The following is an 8,760-nucleotide window of genomic DNA, read 5'->3' as shown; positions in this document are numbered from 1 at the left end:
ATCCGTTAAATGAGGAGAAAATCTCATGATTGCAACTCGTATAATTGCTTCGTAACATGAATCTCGCTGGATATTTATGCAGGCGTCTATCACACGCGCGCGCGCGCGAACGCGCACACGCACACACTTTATATATATATATATATATATATATATATATATATATATATATATATATATATAGTTAATTAGTTAGTTAGTTAGTTATGAAAATATGTATAGCAATTAAGCTTAATTGCCATATATATTTTCATAACTTACTACCTAGCTCCACCTATGTATGTAGCACTGTTGAAGACAATACTGAAAATTTACGCATAAATTTATCTCTTCGTATATTAATTTATGTGATTAAATGAAGTAGTCGTACATATATATATATATTACATGGGGGTCACCACTTATCAAGGCCCGGAAGCCACTCTGGGATAAGGGTTATTGCGTGTACAGTAATCAATGAGATAGTATTGTAGTAATCATTAGTATTGGGGATTTGACAGAGTGTCTTAATTAAGGGGGCGGTTTGTCAGGAATTTGTTTATGTTGGACTTGAAGACATCCAAGTTGTAATCAGGTGGGAAATAGGCAAACGGAAGAGAGTTCTACAGTCGTGCACTTCTGAGAAAGCTGAGAAGCTCTGCTCATGGAATCTACGTTTTGATTTAGGCACAGATAAAGAGTGGGGAAAATTATTGACAGCAGTTTCAGCCAGACGGGTGTTTCTCGTGAAAGATTGGCGAGGGGGGGACGAGAGATTGAAGCTCAGACGAGCATTTGTCATGGAAATAACGATAAAACAAAAACAGGCTCGCAACGTCTCTTCTGTGGAAGAGAGGCTGCAGGGAAGAGAAAAGGGCATACCCCACTAAGCCACGAAGTCTATTTTGTACTCCGTCAAGGCAGGATAGGCTGTTTTGAGCAGCTCCTGCCCAGAGACGTACTTGGCTTTTATAAAGATAGAGAATTGCATTAGTAGTGAGATATCTCCTGGAGCGGTAGAAGGATCCCACCATTTTCCCGGCATTATTGGCAACAGACCTGATGTACGTGTTCCATTTCAGATCAGGAGTAAAGGTCAAGCCCAGAAGCTTGTCAAAACATGGAGCCTCCCCAAGACGAGAGCCATCCATTTCAATTGATGCCAGATGGGGATCAGAGCATTGATGATGTAAAGATAGAAGCTTGGTTTTGGATGCATTAAAAGTAACCAGCCACCTCTTCCCCCACAGTACCACGCGCTCAAGATCAGAGGAGAGAGAATTAGAGAGAACTTTGTCATTTACAGCCTTTGATGTGTTGCCATAGATGGTCGTGTTATCAGCATAGATGTCAACGAATGATTTAAGTATGTGTTTTGGGAGATCATTGATGTAGATCAGGAAGAGAGTTGGGCACAGGATGGACCCCTGAGGGACTCCAGTATTAATACTGTGGGCCTCTGATTTCTGCCCATCAACCACTATTCTTCTGAACCTATCGGAGAGAACTGATTTAATGATTTAGAAAACATTTCCAGTTATACCGTAGCTGGAAATCTTGTTAAGTAGGCCCTTACGCTATACCTTATCGAAGGTCTTTGATATGTCAAGAGAAATTGCCCTAGAAAGGAAGCCGTTGTCAAGAGATTCACTAATCCTATGAGATATAACCGTTAGCACATCTGCTGTATATATATATATATATATATATATATATATATATATATATATATATATATATATATATATATACCGCACTTTGGGGTAATTGCGCTAAATCTGGGGTAATTGCGCTGACTAGCTAAAAGTGCTCTTTTGGCAACCACGCATATAAGGAGCATTTTTTTTTAAGTTGGCGCAATTACTTCCGGATTTGGCGCGATTACCCCAAAGTGTAGTACACGCGCGTGTACACACACAGACACACACATTTTTGAAAATGTGCATTTTTTAATCATAAGTAACCCCTATTATTTATACCAATTCTTAATTTATAGTGCTCAATGTAATTATAGAGGATATGATATATAAATGACAAAAATTTATATTCCAAGTTTCATGATGTTAATCATCTTATAATTTATTCCTTTAAGTACGTTGATATTCACAATTCTTGACAGCACCTGTTTCTTAGCACTAAATCATTTATTTAATTATTATATCAATCAATGAATCTATTTTGCTCTTTAGTTATCAGAAGAAATATCACCTATCAACTAATCAGAAGAAAATTAAATGAATATGGGCATGACTATAAATCCGAAAATTGGAAGAGAAGTTGTAATTATCTTTTATTTTTTATTTTATTAAGCCATTTATATATATATATGTGTGTGTGTGTGTGTGTGTGCGTGTGTGTGTGTGTGTGTGTGTGTGTGTGTGTGTGTGTGTGTGTGTGTATATATGTTTTCTACAGTGTACACTGGTTGCCTTCACGAGGGCGTACAAACAGCTAGGACTAACAATTAATATAAAAAAAACCCAAATCCTCCATCAATCACCACCAAACAGTACTCCAGTCTCACCCCCAAACATCTCCATCGACAACGCTAGACTGGAAAATGTGGACCACTTCCCATACCTAGGCAGCATCCTATCATCAAAAGCCAACATAGATGATGAAATACAACACCGTCTCAGCTGTGCCAGTGGGGCTTTCTCAAGGCTAAGGAAGAGAGTATTTGAGAACCCTGACCTTCTGACAAAGACCAAAATCATGGTATATAAAGCTGTCTTGCTGCCCACTCTTCTCTATGGATCGAAGACCTGGACCACATACAGGAGGCACGTAAAAACCCTGGAGACGTACCACCAAAGATGCCTCCGAAAAATCCTCAGAATTAGTTGGAAGGACCGACGCACCAACACCAGCGTCCTGAGTGAGGCTGACATTCCCACTATCACCGCTACTGTTGCTCAACGCCAGCTCAGATGGACTGGTCATGTTGTCCGAATGCCGGATCTCCGCCTCCCAAAACACATTTTCTACTCTCAGCTTGTTGAGGGAAAGCGTGCCTAGGGTGTCCAAAAGATGAGGTATAAGGACAACATCAAAGCAAATCTAAAGCGGTTTCACATGGACCTTGAGACATGGGAGGACGTGGCTGGGAGCAGGTTGGCATGGAGGAGCGCTGTCCACGAAGGTGCTGCGCTTTATAGTAGTGACCTAAATCAAGCTGCTGAGGATAAACGCAAGCACAGAAAGGACAGATTATCAACCAGACTCACCCAACCCCACCCCACCACCACTACCTTTATCTGCCCAAATTGCACAAGATAAATTGGGTCTAGGATTGGGCTCTATGCTCACCTGAGGACCCACAGATGCCACAACGGAGGACAGTCTTACTCGGACACGAGTGACCGCCGATGATGGTATATATATATATATATGTGTGTGTGTGTGTATATATGTGTGCGTATATATATATATATATATATATATATATATATATATATATATATATATACACGTAGTATACTTCTTTCTTTCTTTTGCATATTGGTATGTCTGCAATTTTTTATCTATAACAAGTAGGCGTTTTTACTGCTTTACTGGATTTCGAATTTTTATATATTTTTTTTCAAACTTGTCCAGTTCGTTTTGAAATGACACTTCCTTGTTGAACCAACAAAAAAAAAACTGGGCATTTTCTTCTTTGATGAAGTCATGTAAAGTTTTTACTGATTTGTTTGGTTTATGCTATTCAATGAAACACGTATAAGACACAGTAATTTTAATAATATGAATGCCAATTAAGTGTAAATTCCTGTAATGTTTAATAAAGTTACATATGCTCTGAAAGTGTAAATCACTTTTCATTGAGCTTAATTTGCAGTTTTAAGATAACCTTATTAAATATATATTTTATAAACGTGTATTTGTTTTAAGGAAAACGCATATATATATATATATATATTAGGATTTATAGTAAAATTCTTTAAAGTAAAAATAAAGAATTTTTAGGCAAAAGTATATTTTGAAACAAGGAATACAAACAATTTAAAGTTATATTCTTTAATATATGGATTTTCAATGCATGGCCCATATCTTCAACATAAATAAAAACAATAGAGCTTATCAATAAAGTAGATGAAAAATGAAGTGATCATCAGATAAAAAATAACCATAAAGACCTCAGATAGGGAAGTAACAGCAATGAGTGTATAATATTACTTCGCATCCAAGCATAAAATTAGGCCAAAAAACAACCGTCAATTTAAAATAATACCAATACCTCCCCGCTACGACACTTTGATCACACGGGATGGTACATTCTCCCTCCAAAACCCCTCTTTCTCACATTCACAAAGTATGCACCCCAACTTTCTTTCAGAGTGTAAAATACAAATATTTATTTAAAAATTATACATATTCCAAAGACGAACCAGAGGTTTCATTGTATTGGAAAAGCCTTCTGTGGGTGATAAAAACTTACACACCACCACCACTTCATCACCCCCACCTGGTGACCCTCCCTTAAACATAATCTGTTAGCGTGGCTTACAAAAAGAGTATTTTACAACTGAGACATTAGAGCAAAGATCCTGCCCGTTCACCCGTGTTCATTTTTCCGGTTTATTTTTCCTTCTTCCATCAGACGCTGATGAGTGGTGTTGATTTTTATCAGCCACAGAAAGCTGTTCCAATACAATGAAACCGCTGGTTCGTCTTTGGAATATGTATGTATATTTTTTAAATATATATATATATATATATATATATATATATATATATATATATATATATATATATATATACTAGCATGGGTGCCCGGCGTTGCCCGGCTGTTTGGAGGTGTATGCTGAGCAAAAATAAAAAAGGGTCAATTTACTGTTTTGGGCTCAAATCAAGTTATTAAGTTAGATCCATGTCCAAGGAACCTATATCTAAAATTTCAAGTGTGTAGACCCAAAATTGTTGGAGGAGTTTGGCAGAGTTCTCAAAGGTCAAATCGTTAAACTTTGACCTCTTAACAGACAAATTTCTGACCGAAAACGAATCAAACAGATTTTCCCAAATCTCAGTACCCTCTACATCTAATTTCGAGTCTGTAAACAAAAAATTGAGAGAGTTATTGCGTAGGGAAATGTATACAGACACACAGACACACAAACACGTTCACTTTTATAGATATACTAGCATTTCGGCCCGGCTTTGCCCGAGTGTTTGAATGTGTCTGTTGAACAAAAAAAAATGTGGAAGTGGGAAGGCAGGCTCGAACCCGTACCGCGAAGGAGGAAAAGAACAGGATAAAAACCTAACCTCTATGCTGTTACGACCATCGCCAAACCGGGAGAAATATTTTTAAAATTAAGGCTAGATAATCTAAAGCAGAGGATAACTTTAAAAAATATTGGCGAAAAAAGTGACCCCCCCTGTAGAAAAGTGCCTAGTTGAAGGAGAAGATATTAATGTTTTTAGCCAATTTTTCGATATTTGTCGTATGAAAGGTCGAACTTCAAAACGATGCTGATCTTGGTAAAATCCGTTGCCTCTATTGAAAGTTTTAGGCAGACATGCAAACATGCATACATACATACATACATAAATACATACATACATACATACATACATACATTTATATATTGGTAACTAAAAATTTTCGACCCAAACCGATGAAAAAGCTTGCCCTATCTCTGAATACCCTTTATGTAAAATTTCAAATATTTAGACCAGAAATTGTCTGAGTAATTTGGAAGAGACTGATGAGGTCAACTTTCTTTTAACTTTGACCCCTTTTATGACCCCTTAAAATTTATTGTTTTGGGCTTAAATCAAGTTCTTAAGTTAGATCCACGTCCAAGGAACCTATATCTAAAATGCCAAGTGTTTAAACCCAAAATTGTAGGAGAAGTTTGATAGAGTTCTCAAAGGTCAAATCGTTGAACTTTGACCCCTTAATCGACAAGTTTCTGTCCGAAAACCAATCACATTAATTTTCCAAACCTCAGTAACCTGTATGTAAAATTTCGAATCTGTAGACTTAAAATTGACAAAGTTATTGCGTAGGAAAATGTTCACAGACACACACACAGACACTTTCACTTTTATATATATATATATATATATATATATATATATATGTGTGTGTGTGTGTGTGTGTGTGTGTGTGTGTGTGTGTGTAAACGTATCTATGTGTGTCTGTGTGTGTGTACATTTCCCTACACAATTACTCTGTCAATTTTCAGTCTACTGACTCGAAATTTTACATACAGGTTACTGAGATTTGGAAAAATCTTTGCGATGGAATGTCGGCCAGAAATTTGTCTGTTTAGGAGTCAAAGTTCAACGATTTGTTCAATAGGTCTTTTAGGTCAGTCTGTCTCGTTTAAATGTAAAGAGCATTTCAGACGCGCCCATACATCTCTGCAAGACGCTCTGTCGGTCTCTCAGTCGATTTTTAATATTGTAAAGTATTTTAATCGCTAAGTGCGCAAACCGTGCTAGAAATTACCCAATACCTGACAGTATCCTATATCTTTAAAAAGCCACAATTCGACCATGCATAGAATATTCTTGTCACATATGGGCGGGTGCATTTACTAATTGGACAGGATCTATATATATATATATAAAAAATCAAATCTAATGAGTTCCGCTCTATTAATCAAGCTTCAAACTCTGTCCCATCGCCGCAATGTTGCAACCTATGTTTGTTTTACAAGGGCTTTAATGGAATGTGCTCTGTTTAATTCGTTGCATTTGTGCTCACTCGATGTACATACTCCCGACTAACCCGACAAGCAACAAAATCTCACCCCATCATTGTTGATGTCCCTTGATGCCAGAAAGCCTTCTACTCGAATAGTTTGTTTCCTTAGACTGACTGTATTTGCATGCAGAAGTTTAAATGTAATGTGAACAGACATTTCGCTGCTCAACTCCCCACATAGTTTTCTATAGGCATAGTTCTATAGTGAACCGTTTACATATGCCAAATTCGCTTTGTCTAGATCAAACACACAGACACAGAGCAAGCTGTGCATGGTAGCACACACACGCGGAGTGGGCCATGACATGACACATTGACACAGGTGCATTTCCTGTGATCTGACCTCTGACATAGCCTTCCGTTTCCTTCTCTTCTATCTCTCTCTTCCGTTTCCTTCTCTTCTGTCGCGAAAATTGTGGGAACACAGGCTTACCTCTTAAACGGCGTCGGTGTGCACTTTGCCGACGCAGCGTCATGATGCTGAAAAGGGTCCAAGATGGCGCCTGCGGCGTTAAATAACAATGTAGTCTCGCCGAATCTCGTGTGTTCTCGCGCACATATGCAAATATGCAAATTTAGAGGACTCTGTCTTTTATAAAAAAAAACAACAAAAAAAACAGGCCACTGAAGCAGATGAAAGCGAGGTGAAAACGAGTCTACAGAAAGTACTGACGGACGACGCTGCTAAAGTGAGCTGAAGTTTTGTGTGCTTTTTTTTTTTTTCTTTGCAACGTCATCTTCTATTTCTCTCTCTCTCTCTCTCTCTCTCTCTCTCTCTCTCTCTCTCTCTCTCTCTCTCTCTCTCTTGCTTGGCATCAAACGGCGCACACATTAAATTCGGGTGTTCCAAAAACATGCATCATCGTGTGAACTAAGGATTGCATATTTTGTATAAACATTGTTACCTGTAAGATTCTTACACACAGAGCTAACACAGTATGAACAATGCAAGACTGTTATAATTAAGCTATACATTGCTCGTGTAAAATATAAACTATAACCTCTATTTATACACACTTTCACAGAGGTCAACACGTACAAGCTACAATCACACGTCCTTGCGTGATTACCAAATTATTGCACCAATGTATGAACTTGCTCCTTTGTTTTGTTTTGTTTTAAATAAATAATGTAATTTTGTATACCGGTATAATGGTTTTCTTTATTACTAAGTCGTAAATAGTAACCCTTTATGTTCAAGTGGTAATATGCTTTGTTTGGGGTGAAACTTGGTAAAAAAAAAAAAAAAGAAAGAAAAAAAAAAGAAAAACAGCGACGATTTTACATTATGCCAAAGACAAAGTTTTGAATATATTTCACAAACAGACAGACAAAACAACATCGGGGACATCCAGTGTAAAAATCACTAACCTACCACTTCATCTCTCAAAAAACACATCGTATAATTTTTTTCCGATTTCGACCCGCGACACAAAATTCAGATGTAAATAGTTCAATTCATGGGTAAATAGTTCCTTAAGGGATACATAGGATTAATGCGCGCTAATAATTGACTGATCAGTGTGTGGCCGCATCAGTCAGCAAGGGGGGGAGGGCATTAATCCACGAGAAAATAGTATGTTATGGTGTCTGCTAGAAGTTTAAATGTAATGTGAACAGACATCTCGCTGCTCAACTTCACACAGTTCTATTAGGCATGGTTTGAAATAGTAGCTCCTTACGTTCCGAGTGACGATGCCTCGTTTGGGATGAAAAAGGATAACAAATGAATAAATAAATAAATGACTTGTTCATGTTTTTGTTTTTTGTTTTTGTTTTTTCTAAAGAAGATTCTCCACAGAGGACAGGCGTATATCGACGCAATTAGTGTCGTTTTATTATTTCGAAATACGTGAGAATGTCACGATTTACGGTTGGCAGCGTCGCTAATTGATTTATGTCTGGTATTCCCGTTAATTGACTTAGCTATGGAAATGTATATTTCTATCTAAGCCTAGAAAGACATTTATGATTCTCGCGGGTAATTTCTGTTCAAATTTAATCAAAGAAAAGCGTTAAACAATGCACAAAAGTAACAAAAATATAAATGAACATAATAAACAAAT

The sequence above is a fragment of the Euprymna scolopes genome, chromosome 30, assembly GCF_053919585.1.
Source record: "Euprymna scolopes isolate OS-2025 chromosome 30, ASM5391958v1, whole genome shotgun sequence".
Taxonomy (NCBI): Eukaryota; Metazoa; Mollusca; class Cephalopoda; order Sepiida; family Sepiolidae; genus Euprymna; species Euprymna scolopes.
The sequence above is the reverse complement of the archived record's forward strand: the minus strand, read 5'-3'. Positions refer to the sequence as shown.